The sequence below is a fragment of the Siniperca chuatsi genome, linkage group LG17, assembly GCF_020085105.1.
Source record: "Siniperca chuatsi isolate FFG_IHB_CAS linkage group LG17, ASM2008510v1, whole genome shotgun sequence".
Lineage (NCBI taxonomy): Eukaryota > Metazoa > Chordata > Actinopteri > Centrarchiformes > Sinipercidae > Siniperca > Siniperca chuatsi.
In genome coordinates, this window is record NC_058058.1 from 2,078,880 (window position 1) to 2,103,966 (window position 25,087).

The window sequence follows — 25,087 nt, forward strand, 5'->3', positions numbered from 1 at the left end:
AGTGAAGCTTCAACAGCTTCTGATACATCCAGCTGAATCACTGCTCATTTATGATTTCGATATTCTGTGGGCTCAACATCAAAGTGAGTTTAAGAGTGGAAAATGTCTTTGACACTGCGAATACAGAGTAAACAAAACCAGAATACTTTCTAACACCACGTTTGGATATCAATCCTCGTGCCAACCTTCTTCGACAGGCAGCGACAAATAATTCATCAGCGATCACACGTTAATGCTGCTCAACAGAAAGCCCAGAGTGTTTTCAGTTTGTTTAAGTTCAAAATTGTCTGCATTTGTTTGAGTTATCTGCCTTTAATATACAGCTAATAAACTCCAGAGAAGTTCATTTCAGTTTGAAAGTGGTGAAAATTTTCTAAAACTGCATTTGATAAACTAAAAACTTTGTGGGTAATCGAGTGTTTTCAAGATGTGATTTTAAAATGTTGCATTAAATTAAGTTTAATCAGAGCACCTGCAGCCTCTCAACCACAAAGCCTTTCCACCACTTTGGGTGAAATTACTGGAGAGCAATAACTGAGTGAAGCTGCTGGCCACCGGTTCAGCGAGGCATGCTGGGATTTTGGCAAACAAACAAACAAAACCAACATGTGATTACGACAACAGAGTAACTATCTTCAAACTACAGACTTCAAACTGAAGATTATTCTAGTAATATGCAAAAAAGATCAAGATCAAGAAGAAGATGAGAGAAGAAGTCAAAGTACAGCAGCCTGAATGCACCAATCAAGAAAACAGGTCTGGGGCATTGACACTTGAAAATAGGCCAGTCTCCCACAGCTGTATGCGTTTACATTGAACAGAATGGGGGCAGCTGCTGTGTTTTAGACAGTTTGGGTAGCAACTTTAAAGGGCAACACACACCTTCAGTGTATGTATGAGTCAAGCTAGGGCTGCAACTAACGATTATTTTTATATTATATTATCGATTAATCTGATGATTATTTTCTTGATTAATAATGATAAATCATTTTCTTTATAAAATGTTCAAAAATAGCGAAGAATGCATGTTATAATTTACCAAAGCCCAAGGAGATGTATTTAACTTGCTTATTCCTTTAGCCCAACAGTCCACAACACACAGAAATGTAGTTTATTATCATATATCACAAAGAAAAGCATCACATTCGAGAAGCTGGAACCAGACAATATTTTAACATTTTTTCTTGAAAAATGTGTAAAACAATTACTCAATCATTAAAATAGTTGCTGATTAATTTTCTGTCGACCAATTAGTCGACTAGTCGTTGTTGTAATGAACACTATAAAATGGGACCAGGGTCAATAGTGTAATACACTGACTGTACATTTACTAACTGGGTTCAGTGTGAAGTTACTCTTTCAGTCAAAAGATTCAGCTAATCTGCTGTATGAGATTTGATTGGCAGTGGCCTGGCAACACAAGCAAACAGCCCCACAAATGGCATCACATTTTGATTTGCTTTTTGCCCACAAAGACTTGTGACTCAACATTGCTTTAACCTTTATTTATTTTAGGGGCGACTCACCAACAAACCACTCGTCATGAGTCAGCTTCTCTAACCTCTAACCACACGGAACTTGAGACTTGACCTGGACTTTCCCCGAAAAGTATTAAAAGCAGCTATATTAATAACCATCAGGCATGAAGCTCAACACTGCTAAGTTAAAACCCAGGTTGTAAAACACCAGAATGTTCCTTTATCCAGACAGAACAATTCATCTTACTGTACATTCCCCCAAATGTCAAGCAGAAACAAAGCGAGGGAGCAGAGACGCGTCCTCTGAAGCCGCCCACCTGCTCGCTCCCGCCGAGCCGCCGTGGGACGATCCCTGCAACCCAAATGACAAATTAAAGAGACGGAGATCCATAATGATGTCTCCCAGTGAGGAGCAGCACTCGCCGGCCTCCTGCTGATCTCAGTGTGTGTGGGTGAGTGTGAAACACAGACAGAGGTGTGTAACACCAAATGTCCTTTTCTCTGTTTATAGCTCTTCTCTTTTTTCTCCTGGGAGCAGCTGATAATGTAATAATGGCCGTATAATGTCATAATCAGTCAAAATGTATTAAAACGTCAATTTAAATGTGGAGAAAATGCACTAAAAGTCTTTAATGTGCTGAATTAAATTGGCACACGATTTTCCTTTCCTAATGATGGTATTACATTAAGCAGCAATTCATTAACTTAACAGGGTTTATTCAAATTCTTCCTTATTCAGAGGGATATTTCATTACATTAAGAGCATTTATTACATTACCAAATGCTACAGTTTCTCTTATAGAGTCAGATACGTCTCTGAGCCAGTTTTCTTATATGTCTATCAGTCACTGTGACCAACTGAACTGCAGCACTGAACCTCAGCCGTCCTGTTTTGTCTCCCCGGGGCCCTCAGGAACCGATGGTGCAACTGTCATGTACAGTAGCTCCGAAAGGACAAAAGACAGCCATGAATAAAAGCACAAACATAGATGAGATGTAAAAACATCCCAACAAGAAATGTTGCACACTCTGCAGAGGGTTTTTTTTTTGCCTCTTTTGGCTCCTAGTTTTGGTTTTGTGGCCCATTCTGTGGCGCACCACTTCACTCCCACCCCAGATCATAATTACATTACATCATAATTACCAATTCAAGTCTCCCATGTTTAGAAGCTTGGCCCTTTCAGTTGCTGAGGGTAACTAAACATCTTTTATGAATAAAACAGGATAGTATCCACTTTGCAATAAGTAACTTTTAATCCAGGTTTAAATGGCAATCATGTTACAGCATGATATTATGATATTACACATACATATGTCCCTATATACATGCATACATACTGTATACAGCAAATGAGAAATGTGTTATGTGTTATGTGAAAAGTGTTATGTCAATATTCTTTACAGGAATGTCTTGTGTTTGTCTCTGAGAGGCATGCAGAAGACGGAGCAGCCACACATGCACCGGGAGGGGAGGGGGTGCAGAAGAAGTGTGGCTTGTTCTGGTTAGTTCAGTTCCTGCATCAAAACCAGCACAGTAATATAAAACTTCACATTCTGCCTATAACATTAATTAATTAATGTACATTTGACTCTGAATTGCAAAGTTGGTTTCTTTTGTTCCTTGTTCCCTGTATGGGTGATTGATGAAGCCAGATATCATGCTGAGGGTGAGGGTCATAAATTGGCCCATTGTCACTTAACTTTTATTGGCATCCTCTCTGAGTCCTGGCGGGGGTCGGTTTTATGACCCGACAGAAAGTGAAGACAGGATGTTTGGGGAAGAGTTCCTCACAGAGCTTTTTTTCATGACACAGAGGCCACGAGGAGAAAATGTTAAATATTTTATCAATAAAATGTTAATCAGAATCTGTGTTGATCCACCTGTATTCCTCTTAAATAAAACATTTGAAATGACTTTTTAAAATTTGTCATCCTTTTCTCTCAGTTTACAACTTCTACTAAGCACGACCACAACCAACCGCAGGATGTCATACTGCAGACAATATTGAAAGACTGATTGATAACTTTTCTTGATGTGATGGCTCCACTATCAGAAGATAGTTTAGAGAAACACTGCCTTTCTGTGACAGCACTTCACTGACCGACTGATCTATTCCACCTCCACTAATTCAACAGCACATCAACCGGCAGATTTGGTGATCCAGACTTATCCAAGCCAGGCCTCTTCATCTGAGCGAATGGGTCTCAGGAGTGCTTGCACTTCGTTTGATGCTACATTACACCATTGATGTCCTCTAATCAGTAACCGTACGAGTGTGTGTCAGGTGTGGTGCACAGAAGCTGCAGGTGGCTGCTGCAGGTGTCCTGCTTCTCCAGAAAACTGGCAGAAACACAAATTCATCCTGACAAAAGACACACAGAAACACACACACACACACACTTACACGGTCACACACAACAGAGAACATGACAAACTTCAGCAGGGTGGAACTGCAGCTCTGACCCCAAACCTCCACCACACATTCATCCTCTGCACAGCTGGGAGACAACAGGAGGGTCTGTGTGTGTGCGTGTGCGTGTGTGTGTGTGTGTGTGTGTGTGTGTGTGTGTTTGTGAGTGCGAGTGGTGTCCAGTTACTTAAAACATTATTACAACAGCAAATCTTTGATCTGTTACCTATTGAGACTGCACAATAGTGTGTTTGTTGTCATCGTATAGACTACAAGAATTAATTATTTGTGTGTGCGTGTGTGTGTGTGTGTGTGTGTGTGTGCTGCAGAGCTGCTTCAGTTGTTCCTTCCATGTGCTGCAGTAAAGCAGCCAACAGTGCTGCGACGCTCCACTGAACAACATTGACTAAGCAGCTCACTGAGTGTGTGTGTTTGCCATTGTTAGTGGGCATGCAGTAGTGAATTTGTAGGTTTACAGTGTGTGTGTGCGTGTGAGAGCGGACATTGTGTGTTTACATGTATTTAAATATATTTGTTTATGTATAAAGCAGATTCTAAGAGTCCTAAAGGGGCACTCGACTAATCTTACACATGGAGATCAGTTTACTTGCCATGCCTAGTCCTACTCAGCCTGCGAAAACAGTTGTAAGATGACGTCGGTGTCTCTGGAGGAGTTTTGTCAAGTCAGAGAAAATAACCTCTGATGATGTCATCAGGGTTATCTTGGACATGGAGACTGCAGTGTTACAAACTGGTGGTGTGGTGTTTGACAGACATCAGCATTTACCAGGTAGGTCTGGTCTAACGAAAGACAAGTGAGTTAGACTAGTGAGTTGCATTATGGGAAATGTAGGCTCCAGTGTTTTTGCAGCTTTTCCCAGACTAGGGACTAAAAGTCAGGTGATTTTGACCGTTCTATTCAAACTCTGTCTCCTGTGACATTCACAGCTTTATGGAAGTGCAATACTAAATCAGTGGAGCCCTTTAATGCCAAAACAGCTTCAGACTGACCTCACTGTAGAAGAAGATATGAAGAAAATCTGAAAAATGTATCTTGATGTGCTTTTTAAAAATATCTGAACATTAAGAGGTTTGAAAGGCTTTAAGTAGCTTAATAGTGCGCTCACACCAGAAGCTTCACGAGCACCGCTGGGCGCTCTGGTTGCTCCCTGCTTGCTGCCAGTCCGGGAAACCGGCGACCGCAACAATCAGTTTCTCCTCCATCATCAGTATGGAACAAAGATTCGCTAGGAACTTCAGTACATAGGGAGACGTTTACAGGGGGAAGAAAATCAAATCCCAATCTGTAATTGGTTGCTGCTTAAGTGTGTCGCTGCTAATTTGCATAAAGTTCAGCTCCGCTTAACTTCACCTCGTCGCTCTGGTCCCTGGCATCGCTCCGCTCGCTGCTGCCACGGCGTCAGACGCCTCTCGTCACCGGCTCCCACTGAAAATGAATGACTGCCAGCGCTTTGTAGCTCATGAAGCTTCTGGTGTGAGCGCACGGTAAGGACGAAATAAAAATGAAATTCTATCTTAAAATGTAGGCAGCAGAGGCTGTAAAAAGATCAGAATTTTGAGTTGTTATGAAATTAGTATGACGGCCAAGATATGGATGTATACCATCTGAGCCACAGTGATTAAAAGGGTTGATTAACCGGATTTAAACCTTTTTTCTGCTGGTCTCTGTTGCATTTCATTGGAAAACTAAATAGTGTTGGGTTTTTAAGAAACAATACATTTAAACATTACTTTGTGTTTTAGTACCTTATCTGGAAGGATTATGTCATTATAATGGCCATATTATAGACTAAATGATTATTTACTAATGCAAAAATAGGAATTTTAAAATATATTTGTTAGTTGCAACCAGCATGTGTGTGTATCTGACAGTGTGTGTGGGCCAGAGAGCTGACTGCTAAGCTGTTAAAACAGCTCCTTCTAAAGCTCTGCGCCTTGTTCATTAACACATTGTGCCCCAGAAAAATACCCACAATCCCCTGGGAGACTGTAATCACAGTCTACTGTTACTTTCTATGATTTAAAGCCGAAACACTTTGCCAGTGATAACTGACCTGTGTGATGGGACGCTCCTCTTTGGCTTCTGTTTTGGTGAAACTGCAGGCAGCAGATTTGAAGCTTCGGCAGGACCGCTAATTGATTTTTTATCGTTGCCATGGGTAACATAACTGTATCCCAGGTCTGATCTGCAGCCTGAATGTCTGTGGAGACTCTGCTGCATCTGAATAATCACAGCTAGTTAGTATCGATTCTTCTCAGACAATTATCTGAAAAGTTGGAGGAACTGATTAAGCTAAGCTAAGCTTTTCACTGCAGCGCATTGCTTCTAATCTTCTATAAAACTTGAACTTGATTTATTTCAGTATCACTTCAATTATTTTTTCACACTAGTTACTTTGTAAAAAGTCAGAAAATAAGTACAAAAGCCTGTCAAGTTCTTCGCTGAAGATCTCGCCTCATAATTGCTTATTTTAACCAGAAAACCCAAAAGGATGCAGTATACAGCGACGTGAGATACAGAAAAGATGCAAAACCATACAGCCGAGAAGCTAGAATCTTTGAAATGTTTGACCCCTTTATTTAATAACATGCATGTAGCATTTAATTCATTACTAAATTGGATGTCAGTTTTTGGTCAATTGATAATAAATGAATTGACTGATCATTTCAGTTAAGCTTCGTTCTTTACCTTTTCACCCCAGGATGATTTGCCTTGCCTTGGTGAACAGCTATTGCAGATTCAGAAACATTATGAACCAGAAGGCATTTGACTGAAAACACAGAACTGCTCTCTAACTTTGTTTGTCTTTGTTAAAGGTGTTTGTCTTTCTGCTGCGATCCGCTGACACACTCTTTAGATAACTTGTGTCTTTCCCAAAATATGGGAGTGTTCCTTTAAGCATAACAACTAGTAGATTCTGTGCAGCCCGTAACAGTTCATTTTTCACTCTTTTTAAAGTGTGAGTCAGAGGTCCAGCTCATTAAATTCTCTAGTGGTTCACACTGATTTTTTTCTACCTGATCAACACTAATCTGGACAACTTTCCATATATTGAGCTGCATCTGCTTTATTTTACACTCTATATTCTGAAGTCTCTTCATCTCCATCTCCCTTCATACCTGAAGTGCACTGAAAACGGATAATCGATAAGAGATCAGCGCTTCCAGGAGGATTCAGTGCGCTGCATGGAAAGGCCAGGGCCATATTTAGTGGTGTGAGCAGAAGCAACGCTGCTGCAATGCACACACAGACAGATTTATACACCTACAGGCACATAATGCTCATGCACTAATGTTCTGGGGCAGATATACATACAGTTTGATAGATGCCTCTATCATGAGGCGGAGTTTCTGTAGAAATGGATATGACTTCATACAGAGGACACGACTGAAAACAAATCTATCACCGAGCCAAGCGCCCTCCACCAGCCAGCAGGGCTGTTTGTTAACGTTGCTGCTGGTGAGGTGAACAATTTATAGAATTAATTTTAACATTCAATATATGGTGCTCAGTTCAAAAAGGCTGTATGTATTCACCAACCATATCTCAAATTCAGTCATATGCAGCTGAAAGCAGAAAGTGATGCAGCACAGATTCCGTTTTTGTGAAAGATACCTCCACTAACTATCTAAATTTGTTGCAAACATTTTTTACATGTTAGTACTTATCGAAAGTATCGAAACTCAAGCATGATTAAAGATTTGGCAACTACATGGTTTACTGATAAAAATGTACATGCTGACTGCTGGTTATGAGACAGGAAGTGAGTCATCTCCCAAATATCCGACTTCCTGTGCTGATAACGAACATTCAGACCAGCATCATGTTTGCCAAAACGTAGGTGGCTATTGAGGACTATTGGTAGCTACAAGGGACAACTAATGATTATTGGAAACTGCAGATGGCCAACGGGGACTAGTAGTGGCTAGTGAGGACTACTGGTGACTACTGGGGACAACTACTGTAAAGTGGCTACAGTGGTGGGTAGAACCAAAGACTGCTGAGGCCTGTCAAGGTCTCAGATGTCTGCTTAGCTACAGAGACCAACTAATGACAACTGGGAACTCTTGGTGGCTACAGGGGAGAGCAATTAGTTCTCACTGGGGACTACTAGTGACTAGCGATTGTCACTTGTGGAAAGGGGACAACTAATGACTCCTAGGGACTGCTCTTGGCTACCAGCAAGTACTGGAGGATACTATGTACTAGTGACAATTGGTGGCCACTGGTGGCTATCTGAGGACTACTGAAAACTACCTGGAACTGCTGTTGGCTACTGGACACAACCCTACAATACAGATGGATAAAATAACCACATACAAACATCACAGATTTCACCTTTAAGCTACAGATTTAGACAGTCACAATATTTAACTTGCATATACAACTCGATAGGACCAGTGGTGGACGCAAACTTTACTAAATACAATTTGCAGTGACTATGAAAAAGTAAAGATGTTTCGGTATAAATGCCAGGTTGGCTCCAGTGAGAATCAAGTCCAATAACCCTGTAAAAGGTGTTTTCCTCTGGAATGAGAGGAATAAAAATCATAAAAGATATTGACACAAATTTAGAGAGAAATTTTAAAAAGTTCTGCACAGAACCTTTATGCAAATGATCGACCTGTAAAATGGCAGAATTAATCACCGAGCACAGAGGGATTTACAGCATCATCCTGCAGTTTCACCGCTTCAGCTCCACTGAACCGATCAGTCAACATACATCTGCTCACAACGGGAGTCAAGAAACATTACAGCCCCCTCAGAAGTATATGAATCTGTATGAATGATTCAAACCCAGTCTTGATAACTGAGATATTACGTTTTCACGGTGAAAGCTAAATCAACATCCACATCAAATTTGATCTCTTTTCTTCCCCTGTCTGAGCTCTGCGGCTGACCTTTTTAAAACGTCAACCCACAAGCACAAAATCAAATGTCAATTTAAAGTCATTACAGTAACAACCAGCGTCAGAACAATCCACAGGCGCCAGGCACACGGTGGGGAGGTTTGTTTCCGCATGTCAACTTTGAAGGGAGGCTGAAGGTGTTCTACCAGGCGGGTTATTCTCCATCATCTGGAGCTTCTTTGACAAAATGAAACATATACTTTTGGGGCTTGACCAGCTGGTGTGGCTGTACATAAAGCAACTTTATAATAATTTGATCAAGAACATAAAAAAATGCTTTGTTCCAAATGACATTTGTACAATTTATTTATAGTAACCCCTAAATATTGTTTTAAAGTAAATCCCTTTCATTTGAGTGAAAACATTACATTAGAGCGCATACTCAGTTATCTAAGTTTAACAAGAATTATTCAAAGTGAGACATCTATCATTTGATAAAAATAACCTATTTTTTGCCCACTTGTAAGATGTAATATATACATATATATATACTGATGTAGTTATATATCACAAAAAAAGTAAAACATCAATATTCACCAAATTACTGTTATATTCCTGTTTCAACGCTCAGCACTTTAGTGTTACACACCTGGACTAAACAGTATCTTTTTTGGTCATTTTATGCCTTCATTAGATAGCGGACAGTAAAGCGATGACAGAGAGGGAAATTACTTGCAACAAAGGTCTCCAGGTCACACGAACCGGGTGCTGGGCCACCAGGACGCCCCGACTTTTTCCCTCCAAAACGCCCCATAGAAGTGTTTTCTGCTCTGACGCCCCCATCAGCAGTACGACAGTGTTTGACGACAGTTTTGGAAGGCAAACAATGATTCATATGTTTTCTGGTGATTGTGGTTTGGTTAGTTTTAGGCCCAAAATCGACTTGGTTAAGATTAGAGAAAGTTGGTGGTCATGGTTAAAAGAAACCAGCGTTGACAGTTGGTAGGCAGTGGGAAACAAACTGCCGTCTCTGTATGCACAAGCGTGACGCTTTGTTGACCCGTCCATCCCCCTGACATCTGGCTGGATAACACCGGACACTACTTGCACCTATGTTCCTGACAGACAGGAGTCATCGTTCGCGCAGCCACTAGGTCAAGTGTGATTGTTTAGACAGTCTCAAAACGATATATAGAAACGTTAGTTTGTGGCAGTGGTAGCCAAAGTGGGCTGCGCCTTAAAGAGGGACACGAGATGCGTTCATTTCCATTTCTATTTGACATTCTTACCTTTTTAACATGTAAAAAAAGAGACAATATTTACATTAAGTACATTTTTATATTTATGAATGAAATCACCATATTAAAATCCCTGTTAAATATGGAGTTATTCCACTAACACCGGTAATATGACAGCAAAAGGCTGCCGGTGGCATGCTTTCTGCCAAGTGAGTTGTCCAGGTTCACAGCTGTCAGAAACAGCAACTGTTGATATAATATGAAAAAACAATCTTTATGAAGGGTCGGTCTGATTTAAAGAAGTTAGGAACCACTGGTATGGGGAATATGAACATGGTTTAACCATTCATTCCAACTAACAAAATATCAATGCATCTGTGTTACATTAAAGAACTTTGCCTAAATAAATTAGAGACTAAGTGTCTTGGTTTAGATCAAGAAATACCTGATCAAAGAATAAGTAAACATGACGAAGAACCTGACCAGACATTTCATTTCAACTTTCAGTATTTGACACTTTTTGATACTCAGTGCCACCGACACATTTCGGTAGTAAAAAGCATTGCGTTTGGATACCCAGCCCTAATTATGATCATGCAGCAGCTCTATTTCTCCACTGATTGATAAAAGAACAGCAGCCAGCAGCAGTGATGTAATGAGAGTTTTCTGCAGGACGATGCAATGCCTCCAAGTAGCACTTTCATTTGCCGTGTCTTGTTTATCTTGTTTATTGTTACAGCAGCTGAGCTTTTGCAATGAAAATGAGAAAAATGAAGGCGCGTCTGTAAGGAGACTTTGTTCCACCCGTTCTCCTAACAGAAGCCTGAACTGTGGAATTAAATCCTGCTTTATCACCTGTAATTCTTATTTGTGCGATGTCTTTTCGAGGTGAACTCTCCCTGCTGCCCTGCAGCTACTCTGCTTTCTGTGCAGCGTCAGAAGCGTCTGTCTGCACTCAGAGCCATTAACAGTAAATAGGGGTGATTTTCCTTCATTGTGGCAGAGCAGGATATCAATACGGCTTCCTCAATTATTGATGCGATGCAGCGTGCAGCCCAGACAGTGACGGAGGAAGTTTGACCCCCCTAAACCCTGCATCCACTGAGCTCTCTCCACCTGTGGTTTGTGCAGGACGAGGAGTGGAGGAAAAATGATGGTGGCTCCATAATCGTTATCTTCCTCCGCCATTACTTAGTGCAGGTAATAGCGTCCCCAGACAGAAGCTCTTCAGCAGCCGCAGCTGATTGTGGCGTCTAATAGAGTCAGGATAGATGTGGCCGAGTTTAAAGGCGGAGACGTTCCAAGTCAAAGTCGTTCCATGATAGTGTGTTTAATAGCTGAAGGATACAGCCGATAAGCTTTATAGGAATGTCCCCATTTCACCCAGATTTGGTTTAAATATTTTCCTGCAGAGTTTCAGCTGTTTAAAAGTCTACATGTGGATGAGTCACCGGAAACAGGTGAGTCAGGAGAAGTTTTATGCAGCTTTTTCCATAACTATGCACAGCAGGACACCGTAGTTCTGAACATTAGTAAAAACACAGCACAATGTATCAAAGCACTGCTGATGAACAGAGAGCAGGTGAACATTGTGATATTGATAGAAGTGGTGTTAAGTCACAAAGTAGAATAAATAATCAGACTGAACTGTCATTTAGTTTTCATTTCATTCTTCAGCCTGACATGTTCTTTTTCTGACTCGCTCAGGAAGATGGTGTCCCCATTCCTAATCCCTCCTGCAAAGCTCTGATTGGCTGGGTTGTTTTTCCGACCGGAGGGACAGATATCAATGAGCACAACCCCGGATTTATTTGAATAAAAAAAAACCAGACATGTGGGCAATAATTCACAAGTCAGAATTTGTACTTCGCAAAGTATTGCTTATTCTGATTGCTGGCTGTGTTTTGTTTTGACTGTTACTTTTTCTCTGTAAAGCTACTTTATCACTTAATACAAGAGCAATTTGAAAATTAAACAGACCTAAAGAGACAGTAACTGTTTCGTCTTCATTTTAACTGGCCAGTGTCTCCAAAGGATTTTTTTTTACCCCATTTTATTGTATTATATTACTACAGCTTGCTTCTTTAAATTCAGTCTGTATTCTCAAGGCAATAGAAAATCAATGTCAACAAAAGGTATATTGTTGTATATTATCTGACATACAACAACACATCACTTTGTTGCGATTCAGCACTTCTTACTTCCTGTAGCTGCTCAGGTTGAGTTGGCCATTGGTCTAAATCTACACACAGACCCGGCTCTGGTGAGGTGCAGGGGATTATTGCGGTTTGGGTCAAAATTCATTCAAAACAGGTTTAGTGTGGCACATTCACAACAGAACGGGGGTGTCCCCGGTGTGATTCCAGATGGTCAAACTTTTTCACGACATGCCTTCTCTATTACCATAGTGACAAAAAAGAAAACCACCACAAACTGCGTGTGGATCAGAGGAGACAATTCATTAAAAAACATGCATCTCAGGTGGGAAGCAGCGATGAAACATCCAGATGTCTCAGATTTGCTGGGAATTATGTGCTCATGTTGCATTTTCTTGACTACATTCACATACATAGAAATCCATAATGAATCACTTTTAATTGAGCAGAAATTTCAGAACTGTGCTTAAAACCTTTAATGCAAACAGAAATACTGTACATGCTGATCTCACTGCTGCGTGTCTGCACCAAACATGTAAGCGTAAGTATTGTTTTTGGCATGTTAAGACTTCCCCCAGATCATTTTAAAATGTTGTTTGTTTTTCCTTTTTATCTTGTATTTACTGACAAAAACACATAAAACCACTCCCTTCAAAATAAAATAGTTATATTGGTGCCTAGATATCCTACTGCCTAACTAAAGCAACACAAGGCTATAACTGTCCATAAGAATCCATTAAACCTGATATATTTCATCTAAAGCTCTGTGGTTTTAGAAACAGGCTGCGTACAGACGCAATCCTTCATAATCAACCAATCAAGTCCTGCAGGAGCTCATCGCAAGATGCAGCTCGCCAAGGTTTTTTCAAATCAAAATTCAAATCCCATGCACACACTCTCACAGTATGCCTCAAACACACACAGGAATATTTCCTCATATACATGCACACAAAGACACACATGAACACACACACACAGGGATTCACCGGCTGAATAAAGCCTCGGTGAGTCTCTCTTCCTACGCTGGAACATTACTTCGTACTATTATCACACGGAGAAAAAAATGAAAGATTGAATGCGGAGAGCGCGGTGCTGACCGAACGCCCACAATGACGCACTCCGACACGTGCTGGGGGGAGGAAGAGGAGGAGGAGGAAGAGACGGAGAGAGATTTAGGATGCAGGAGAGATTCAGCTGAGAGATTGAGAAGGGAGGAAAAAGAAAGTGCTTAAGAGGAAGAGGAGGCAAAAGAGAGGATTGAGAGGGAAAAGGGGGGATGATGGAGGAGGAGAAGGCACTGATTAAAGCTAGAGGAGGACAGAAGGAAGAGACGGGCAAAGGTGAGATCAAATACTGCAGAGAAGGCAGACAATCTGCACCTTCAGCCCCATTCGAACGGGATTTATTCCTCTCGGGGAGGTGTGGAGATTTTAACATTAACTGTGCGGGTCAGTGACTTTAATCCTGTCTGGAGTGAGTATGTGTATTACCCCAGTAACAATTACAGCCACACCTACCTCCTGTTTTTCTCCTGTCATTTAAATGTTTGAGCACATCTGGAAACATGTAGCACATTGGCCTATTTGGGAACCAATATGACAACAGAAAATATAAATAACATTTTTATCATGGGTCACTGCAGTTTTGAGCACGGACCGTAGAGAGCTGAAGTGAAACCGGAACCTCCGGGTTCTGATCCAGAAGAAAGAAAACCACATTCTATACCCCATTGACATTTGAAAAATGACCAAATGCTGAATGAGAGATTGTATTGAGTAACTGAATATAGTGGAACAGAAGCTAGACAGGAAGTGACGTCATGACTTCAGCTCTGTGTTGTGAAATCACGGCTTGTTGGTGCTTTCAAGGTCTCTCTGACATCCAAGACTTGAGAGTCACCAGCCAAAAAGTATTCCAGTCAAATCATGAAGGTAATTCTGTTCACTGTGATGGATTATCTCTCTCCAGCAAGTTTCAAGTGTCTGCAGGCTGATTTCATCAAAACAAACCAAGAGCCCCCTGGGAGGAGGACAAATCAATCAAAGAAGTGATGGCTAACGCTGAATTTGATTTCCTAAAGGACTCATAACACTGTTACATCAGGAACACAGGAATCAAACAGACCCAAGTGTGTTCATTCAGGAAATACTAATCGTTCTTTATATTACTGCATGGCAAAACAATACAAGTAGCAGAGAAGGAGGAACGATACTGGCCGCAGTGAGTGCAGGACAGTAATTAAGTTAATGACATTAAAATGTTTGAGATGAAGTTGGAAACATCAGACCAGCATCGTGCACTTCAGCTGAAGTTCAAGTTTGGATTGGATTGTAAGTGTTTGTTATTTTTGTCCATTGGCCGCATCAATCTTCTGCTTACTCTGCAGGAGAAATAACGGGGGAAAGACAGAAAGGGGGAGTATAGCGGGAGAGAAAAGGGAGGAGGAAAGAGCGAGAAAGGAGAAGAGACAGAAAAAAGAAAGCGAGAGAGGGAGAGACTGAAGTACTCACAGAATGAAGATGATGACACCAGCAGACGATATCAAAAGATTCCCTCGGATGACAGAAGCCAGATTAATCTTGGCGGAGTCCAGGATGGACGGACGGATGGCGGCGCAGAGTATACGATCCACAAGGAGGGGAGCTGGGAAAAAAGCTCCAGGGAGAAGATGAATTTTAAAAAGAGGAAGAGAAGCTTTGGGGACTGTTGGCGGGAGCCTCGGGGTGTCCGGGACCGAGGAAATAAAGTCTAAGCTCTGTCCTCTACAGATTCGGTCCCTTGCTATCTCTTTTTATTTATTTTTCCGTCTATGAGTCTCTTTTCGCTTTTATCTCACGCTTGATATGGAGATTGTAGAGGCTGCGGGGAAACCTCTAGATAGGACATTAGGAAGAAGACAAATCTGGAAGTAGGAATGGAAAGGGGTAAAATAGAGGAATGAGAAGGGAAATAAATGTCCTCCAGATTTAGTAAATCTCTCTTTGGCCTTGACGGAGGGGAAGGGAAACACAAACGAAAGTGTGTTTGCTGTCGCTAAACAATAATGTGAAAAATGAATATTTGAAGCAGAAGAAGGGTTTCTCCTCCCCTTCCTTTTCTCTCGAAAAGCCTCCGCTGCTGCCGCCTCTCCAGAAAGACAGATCTCGTTTGTGGACGAGATGAATAAAACACACGATGGGGGCAGAAACAGACTCAATTACAGACGGACAGAGATAATGGTGTGTATCGGTTGCACCTGCTCTGCCTCCTCTTTCTCTTCCTGTCTGCTTTTCCACCCGACTGCCAAGATTAAGGCATATAATCAAATTCTCTTAATTGGCCCTGATCGTGGCGACTAGCCAAGAGTCTCTCCTCTCGCTCTGTTTCCCCCTCTCTATGTGCTTTCCTCCCTCACTCGCCCGCACAGTGCAACGAATGACAATAAGTCCTGTGTAGGTGGAGCGCCTGTCAGTCAAGACTCTGGGCTCCTGCAATCAACTCTACCTGCTGACTCACAACTAGTTGTTATCTTTGCTGTCTGCTGCCGCCCTGATCGCGCCATATCCTCCCCGCTGCCCCGCCCTCTGCTCCTCCCTCATATCGATTACCCGGAATGACTGACGGGATCCTTTTTAACCCCTCGTCTTTTTTTCTTCTCCTTTTTCTCTCTTTGTGTTTGAATCTAATCTCTCCTGCTCTTCCTGTGTCTAATCCCCATCTAGATCTGCTGTTGCTAATTGGTTTCAGGTGTCTCTGGCGGCGGCGGGAAGGATAAAGGGGGAGCGGGGAGGTGGTGAGGAAAGATTTCACGCCGCTGTCGCCATTAATTAAAATGATGATTACTCAGAATACAAAGATTAAAGACGAAAATAGGAAGCGCCGGGGCCGATAATAACCTGGTAGCACTTATAACTCCTCGCTCAGCTTATCGAGTGTGTATTTTGTTTTCGGTTTTGTGTGTGTGTGTGTGTTCGTACATCCAGCAGCTCTCAGCTTGTTAAAAATGGCCGCGTTCAGAGGACACGTTTCTGGGAGGTTTCTGCAGGGTGTTGCGGCCACATGGCTGAACGAGCAGCACGTCACCTCCTGTGAGCCGACATCTCGCAAAATCTTGTGAAAGAATTGTAAAAAGTCGTCTTTTTTTGTCCAGTCTTCTCAAACTACATTACATCCATTGTGTCAAGGCTTGAGGTTTGTTCCAGTTATTGGTTTTTTTAATCACAGCACCCAAACAGGATCCAGGAGAAGGAAACTCCTCCCCGCGCTCCTCTGTTGCTCAAACACCAAGTCCATTCAAAACACCCAGGGGCCGCTGAAACTCTGGACGGATGCACCTCTGAGGACGATGTGTTGATTGGCCGAGGGTTGGCAGGCGTCTGATGGGTGTGTGGAGCAGTCAGTCGGGTCACCTGGAGGGCTCACACCTGTGGCATTCTGGGAAATGATGTATGTTGGCGCCACGTTGAGGAGAATCTGACAAGATCTGCAACGACAAGACAACAGACAGCAGTGTGAGTTTTGTGTTACATCTGATTGATAACACTTTTCTTCTGTGAAAACCTTATAACTCCAATTTTGGAGATATTGATGTTTTAATTTCATAGGAAAAATATTGTTTTACTTTTTGTTACACCTCCTTGAATTATGAAACTCTTTTGAAAAATGTTTTCACGATTTCAAAAGTGGATATGATTTTGTTTTACAGACAAAATTGTGGAAATTCAGAGAAAAAGTCGGTGCTTTGAGCAGTGCTCCTTTTCCCCCTCACGTCGCGTCAGATGATGTCACATAAAGGAGTTGGTTTGTTGCCGTGATCAAATTCAGATACAGTATCGCCAAAATATTGAATGAATACTGACATTAACTTACAAAATATTCACAACATTGTTAGGTAAATAAAGACAAAAAACAATACAGAGATGATAATAATGTGTCAAAACTTAACTGCAACAGTCGAACAGCTGTTTTATTCATTTTCTTTTGAAAGCATTAGCAAAAATTAGCAAAATTTAGCCGTGTGTATGCATGTTAGCTATTAATACAAATAATTATAAGAATGGAGCAAATAAATACAGAGGAAAAGAAACATAATAAAACGTTTTGTCAGGCAATGCAAGAGACAACGGACTGAAAGCTGATCTTTGCACAGTCGCTCTCGCCAGCATTAGACGATCACTACGTGTTTTACTGCTACCTGATGGCAAAACAGCTTTATTTCGCACCATTTATTTCTCCTAATCCTTTATGAAGATGTATTTTCAGTGTCAAAACTAGCGATGGGATCCACATGTCTTATAGTTAAACATTTCTCACATACTGAATGTTGTTTTTGAGTTAGTGGAAACCAGACATTTGGGAGATAAAAGGTTTTCACCTGACCTGATTTGTCTCTTTCTGTATTCATTGCAAGTCACTTTGGATAAACGCACCAGCAAAAAACGCTAAATGTTTGTTTCCACACAAGTGATAAATTATAAAAAGGAAGGAACTCAGTCGCACAGTCGAGATAAAGACAACAACAAAGAGGATTAAAGAAATCTCAACTTCTTCAAGACAAAAAAACCTACACAACAAAAATAAAATGAAGTCGACAAGCGCAGACACGACTGGGGTCGATAAAAGCATCTGAATGTCAACAGGAAGAACACGGAGGGAAACAAACCAAGCAGAACAGAACAAGAAGACGCATGAACCCAAAAGGAAAATTAAGTCTCAGGGGGAGTGGGAGGAGTAACAAGGCTTTTGTGGGAAAGAGCAAAGTGGGAGAGAAAACACATGTTCATGATGTAGAACCAGGAAAGTGACTGAAGAGAAGAGAGTGGGAGGGAGAGGAAAGGTTCGAAGAAACTGAGTTTGGTTTTTCTCTGATCTGGCTGAGCTGCTACTTGTAATACAGACTCATCTGGGTCGCAGATGGAGGTGGTTAACTCAGGGGCCAGCTCCCAGGAAGGCCGACCAGTCAAAGTCCCCCCTCCCCGGTGGCACTGATGTCTCTGTAGCATTTTAAACACACTTACTTCTCAGTGTCAGAATCACATTTTGTTTCGGCCAAATAGTTCTTTTCTGCATGTAAAGTTAAAGTTCAAGGTTTGGGCTGTATTTTGAAATGTAGAAACTGAGACACAGAAATACAGAACAGGTTTGTAATGCAAACGTCCAAAAAACCTGAACTGTGCGTTTATTTCTCAACTTCAACTTTAATTTCTTTAATTAAGTCATTGTCATTTCATTCTATCACCATGTTCCATCTAAAACCACAGCCTTCATTTTTCCAAGTTTACTGGCAACACATTTTTACACTTTTACAATTTCTTTAAATTTCATTAAATGATATATTTCATCTGGTTACACTGTTAGAAATTGCAGTTTGCAAGAACAATGCTTTTATTACTACACAGAAATTAAACACCAGTCATGTGGTGGTTGGACAGAAGTGGTACATTAATGTTGTTTTTTTTCCAAAGCTGATGTCATAACCAATTTTCTATTAGTTTTTCACACGGGCCACCTTCATCTGTTGGGGAGGGAGACTCGAGCCAAACATCTTTGCTTTCGCTGCCAGTGAAACTTAATTTCAACCATGCCGCCTTAGTAAGGATGGCACTGTTAGAAGGGTGCAACACGTAAGTCAGCAGGTGGATTAGTGTAAAGGCAACACTTAACTTTCTCTCTGGCTTCATGTTTTTGTATTTTAGTTAACAGCGTTCACATCAATAAAGACTTTCCGAGTTGAGCCGAACAGAGAAAGGACGAAACAATTTCGAATCATTTCATGCTACGGGTACAGTTAATGGAGGAATTTGTCTCTCAGGGTGAGAATCAGCTCAGACGTTTTGCCCTTGAGTAAATTCAGTACACAGAAGAGCCAGTACACTGGAAACTTCTGTCAGTAAAAGTCTTCATGTGGCAAACCGGACAAACCAACAGGGGACATTGCTCTGAAGGTGTCGCCTGCTTGTTTGGTCCACATATCAGCATTAGTTTGAAATTTGCTTTGAACAGCAGCTGTGCAACAGCGTGAATAATGGATCTAATACACTCTTTATTTGGAGTATGAATGTGACAGCTGGAGAGTAGTCTCAGTTCTTGTATTGCTCCTTTAACCACAGTGGCGGCACATCAGAAAACCGTCAAATGTGTCAGGAGGGCAATGACAAACCGCCTATTGTGTCAAACTTAGGGCCGCCATCATTAAATCAAATAATGGTTTCAGATTTTTCTTCAAAGGAGAACACAGGAAGTGATTTACAGAGCAGATATGTAGCAGACAAATAAATGCTATTTTATTTCAGTTGGACATTTTTTTCATTCTGTCAAAACAACAATTACCAAGTCAAAAGAGACATTCCTGTTTACCAGCCACATGTTAGAGGCTCCGATTCAAACAGATCAACCCTGGTGTTTTCAAACCGCGCACACAGACCTTCTGGGTATCCAGACAGCCGGAACAAGACTCCTTTTAAGTGACAAACCGATATAATATTCTCATCACTCAGATCCTGATCCTGGACTATCTACGAACATGTTGTGTAGCAACACACACCCATCTGATGTCCTGTCATTATTGTGTGTTAGATTGAAGGTTATGAGGCGTTTAAAAGATAGAATATGACAACATTTTTAATTTAGCTTGATTATGGTTTTCTTCCATTAATGCTCTCAGTACAGTAAAAAAAAAACTGCACAGAAATCATGAATACAAAATGAAATATGTATAAGAAATTGTGTGAGAGTGATTACAAGCGAAAAAGTGAGAGAGTGTGTGTTCTGTGTGTTGGGAGAGAGATGCCCACTAGAGGAACTGGAGTGCGAATAATAATTACTCTACAATTTCAGCAAATGTGCTTTGAAAACAGAGTCGTCACACTGTTTGAAATGATTGTGATTACTTCGATTGAATATCTGAGCGCAAACTCTGTGAAATGTAACCTGCACTAGAATTATCATTAATACCCAAACAGGGAGGATGTTTAACAAAAAGGAACCAAACGATTCTGTCTGCTGCTTCAAACTGGGGGTTTAATCTCCATTACAGTGAGCTGACTCACACAGGCAGCTCAGTACAGAGAGGAAAATATGCTGTTTTACTGCTGCCGAGTAACTTATTGCATAACATCACCTGTAGTGTGTGCTGTGCTGTGTGACAGCTACAGCAAATAACTGTAAGCATCAAACAGAGCTTTTCAGGACGCAGCCTGCAGACACATTTCCATTTCTCAATCTTCTGACTGAAGATTGTGGAGGCGAGTAGCTCTGCAGATACTGCATGGGTCCAAAGTCACATTGGAGCACTAAACTAAAGACTTTATGATCGATGTTCATGTTTGTGTTCAAAAGCAGCTCTTGTTCAAATTAACGGCCCAGACTGGCCACGAATAATAAAACAAGGCTAAAAGGAATGTTTGTAATGTGTGTGTCAGTCCACCTAACAGATGCTGAAGAGAGCTGAGAAAAAGTCAGGTGGTCACCAAAATCCTTTTACCATGAACACAGAACTTTTCATGGAAATCTGGTCAGTCAATGGGGTATTTCACTTTGGACCACAGTGGACGGACAGGAGGACGATCTGACTGACATCACCCTCTGCAGGCCTTACTTAGGCAAAACACGGTCACTATCTGTGACTCTTTACTGTGATACAGCAACTCATTCCAGTAAAAGCCAGTTTGTCCTCTACAGGTTGCCACTGGATACCAAGTGCCAATAATGTAAATGTGAATATCAGCAGTCTAAAGTCAGAGTTTGTGTGTGTTTCTCATACGAGTTTCCAGTTTAGTGCTGCTGCATTGTGTTTATGTGATGTAACATACAGGCTGCCAAACGTAACAAGCAGCTCTCTGCAGTGTTTCAGCCTCAAGGTCATCTGTCAGCAACGTGGCAGGTACAGCAACACTTTTACAAACACTGTCCTTGACAAGGGGACAACTCTGTGTCAACATTTAACACATGCAAACTGTTTTAATGACATTGTGGGGACATGTGTCAGAGGTCAGAGACTAACAGTCCTCTACGGCTCCACGTACGGCTCTACTTAAGCTTAATTAACTAGTGCTAACTCCTCTGCTGGGCAGACACTGCACATCGGTTGTATTAACATTGCATGGTCAAAATGTTCGACTTCTATGCTCACACTGTACAGATCCATTGATCAGTCACAACATGGGTGCTCACACTGAACTCCTCAAGAGAAAAAGAGGCCAGAGTTCGACAAACTCTGCGCGGCGAAGAATATGTAGCTCCGGGTATTTCCTCCTACTCGCCTTGGGCCAGGGACGCTGCTACAACACACTGCTAGCTCAGCCTCTTCTCCAGTGATACGGTATGCCGCCATCTTGTTTTGCAGTTACCATTTTTAAAGGAAGAGGGACACTTACTCAGGTGGATGGCAGAATCCCATTGGCAGAACAAAGCAGGTGTGACTGGGGTGTGAACTGAACATTTATAATTAGAAACAAAAACATATTTATGGGAGATCGCCACAATCCAGTTAATCAGACGTCGTGACCCCTCTCAAACTGATCGTCAAACTACAGCCGATCTGCCAGAAATTTGGCCTGCTTCTAAAATTAGTTGGGGGTGACCAATTTGGGATTAAAATGGGGCTTAATCTGTACAGTGTCTGGCCAACAATAGCGCAATAACTTGGGTAGATAATCTTTAACAAAAGTTTGTGGTCCTTTTGCCGTGTTTTGCTTGTTTTGTGCACTGATTGAGCAAATTACAATTTACATTTATGACGGTGTAGTCCCTCATTCGTCCCGGAGTGTTCTATCGTAGAAAGGTCAGTTTCAGGTGAAACTAGGCAGGGTAAACAGCAGACACTCAGGAAGACTCTCCCTGAGGGCGGGGCTTAAGCAACACAGAGTAGCTTACATTTCTGAGTTCTCAGACCATTTTCACAATTGAGAATGACTTCAGTGAACAGTGTCCAGATGACTACGACTGAAACCTTTTCTACGAATTTACATTTACAATACACATTTATTAACGGCATTTAATGCTCCTGTTGACCATATTTGGAGTCTTTTCCAAACAAATTAAAATGATGTAAAATCTATGATACAAACAAATTCAATCAAACTCTCAAGCTTCTAATCACATCTGTGCTTCAGCAGTCTGGAGTCGCTCTGCAGCCCAGCAGGAAGTGGCAGGTCTTTAAAACAAGCACTTTTAAAGCCACTGCCTCTGACCTGCGGTATGTGCAGATGAATGCATGGAGTGAATAGCTAATGCAGTTGGACTGTGTCATCAGACTTTTCAGAGCTACTTGAGCCAGAGGGGATCAAACAGCAGTTAAGAATCCACTTTATTCTCAGAAAGTCGCAGGTTTGCAGGGGGGACCGACTCTGTGGAACCACTTTGAACTAAATGTTGGTTTTGTTAAAACACCCGTCTGCAGGAGTGTTTTGATGTACCATTAGGGCAGCAACAGTGAAAGGTGGATTGTACATTTTCTAACATTTTCTTAAAATGTCACAGCTGTGCAGTCGGGCTGCCGTGATTTTTTTTCATACACACTCTAGTCTAAATGTTATTGTATTTATTCATCCATTTTATCTACCTGCTTATCCTGTGTGGTGTCACAGGAAGTTGGAGCTTATCCCAGCATGCACCGGGCAAAAGACTGGGGTTTGTTTGTAAATTAACACATTAACCTCATGTTTACTCACGGTAACCAACTTGCCTTGTTGTTTTCTTCTTTTATGATACATACTTTCTCTTTATGATTTTACTTACAAAACAGCATTTTAACATTTTACTTTCTTTTTAACTTAGTATAATATTACAATATTGTTATATCATAGTTATAACTACCCAGTTAAATTTAACTTCACTGTCTTCTCACCTATTTGGAACTATTTTTATATACTATATTTATAGCTACTGTTGGTGCATATGGTGTATTTAGTACCTTTTTTATGCTTTATGTTTTATATAGTCGACACTCATAATGTATATCTTGTTGTACTTTTTAAGTTACCTGTACATACTATGTATTCTTTTGTGACATTTCAGTTTCCCTGCGTGGGATCAATAAAGTCCCACTGTCCCCCCGTCACATCATTAGTCTACGTTTTACTTCTAATTTCTATCAGGGTTGTCATGTTTTGGCACTAATGTTCCCAAGTTCCCATAATACTTAAAACAGGAAGTATAATGCTGCCATGGATTCAGTTACTTAACTTTGGGCTACAGCTTGTGGTTTTTTTTGTTTTTTTAGCTTATATTTGTTTACATTTTGGCAAATTGGCACCATTAAAAGCTGTAGGCAATTTGTAAATTTTTAACAGGGGAGATGGCCCAGTGGGGGCATAATAGCATAATGTACAATTATTATGTTATATTGTAAAATAAACACTCAATTTGCAGCACAAAGATTTGTTTTACTTGAAAAAATAACAAGTGAGAACAGCAAAAAAAGAGAGAGAGAGAGTTTTTGAGCATTCAAGGGCACTTTTGCTCCAAGCTCTGTTCATTTCTGACCTGGCCTCTGTCATGCTGCTGCCGCACTCTCTCTCTCCTCTCGTCTGCTGTAGAGAATATCGATAAATTGTCGAGAATTATTACATTTTGACAGAGTGTTTCTGTTTTAACTGGCGCAGCTTTTCTAGCCTTTACAGCACTGGTTTAACGTCAGTGAGTCAGGGAGTGAGGTACACACACACAGGGAGAGCAGAGACGAGTCGGAGAGACCATTTCACATGGCGTGCTCTAAAAAGAGACAAGTAGACAGCGAAAACAGAGCTTTTAATCCAGAATGGACTGTTACATGTTCGGTCTCCCACAGGCAGCTCAAAGCCAGTATGCCTCATTTGTTCCCGAGATCATGGCGATTATTAAAAGCGGCAATGTGAAGCGCCACTACGAGACAAAGCACAGCAGCTTTTGAGCAGGTTAACAAGGGGGACGGATTTTGGTCATTTTGCTAACATGGGGGATGGCATCCACCCTCGTCCTCCCTCAAATCGCCTGCAGATTAAAAGTATGCCAAAATAGCTGTTAGCAGTTCCCGTTTGCAGTGTAACCATGGATGCACAGACAACTATCACTGGATTATTTTGATACTGAAGAAAACCTGATGATTCTCAAGCTGGTTCTTGAGTTACAAGGAGTGTCTTTTTTCAATGATTTCTAAGTGGATTTTGGGGTGCTTATCCCTGATGGAGCAGAGGTAATGATATTCTTGATTAGTCACGCTGAATCTAAAAATGTGTTTCACGTCTGTGTGTTCCGATTTGACTGAGCTGTGTCACAGCCTGTGCTGCAGCTCCAACTGCTGACCGTGTTGATAAGCAGCCAAATCAACGGGCCAAACTACAGTTACTAACTTTCTGTTGGTTTCAGAATACCTGCATGCACCTGCTTTGACACAGGCTCGGTTTGACCTCATAGGATCATCGTTTACTTTTTTGTTGGAAAATTTGGGTTCAGTTGTCTCTCATGCTCGAAACGTTCACATATTCACATGGTTTCTTTTATTTCTTAGGGTCATATTTTATTTTAGGGGTGCACGGTGGCAGAGCGGCTACAGCTCCTGCCTCCCAATAAGGAGATCGTGGGTTCGTGGGTTCGATTCCCGGACCGGACCAACATCACACAATCTCTCTGGGTGGAGTCTGCATGTTCTCCCCGTGTTACCGTGGGTTCTCTCCGGGTTCTCCGGCTTCCTCCCACCGTCCAAAGACATGCATGTGTAGGTTAATTGATAACTCTAAATTGCCCGTATTGAATGAATGTGAGAGTGAATGGTTGTCTGTCCTTGTCTGTGTCTGTGTTCGCCCTGCGACGAGTTGGCCACTGTCCAGGGTGTGCCCTGCCTAAGGCCCGAAGTCACTGGGATAGGCTCCAGTCACCCGCGACCCCCTAACGGGGACCAAGCGGTAGAAAATGGATGGATGGATGGATATTTTATTTTACTGTACACTGGTTTTTCTCTGTTATACAAAGTTCTT

At 41.5% G+C, this 25,087-nt stretch overlaps 1 long non-coding RNA gene across 1 annotated transcript in view; it reads right to left on the bottom strand.

The window, feature by feature from the left end:
• Positions 1-2,741: 2,741 nt before the first annotated feature.
• The window catches only part of LOC122864479, a 30,814-nt gene continuing 8,468 nt past the window's right edge, over positions 2,742-25,087 (bottom strand). Inside the window, exons 2-3 of the long non-coding RNA XR_006375230.1 lie at positions 14,666-16,617; positions 2,742-2,993 (exon numbers count right to left, since the gene is read on the bottom strand). This is a non-coding gene — a long non-coding RNA (uncharacterized LOC122864479). The remainder of the gene's footprint in view (positions 2,994-14,665; positions 16,618-25,087) is intronic.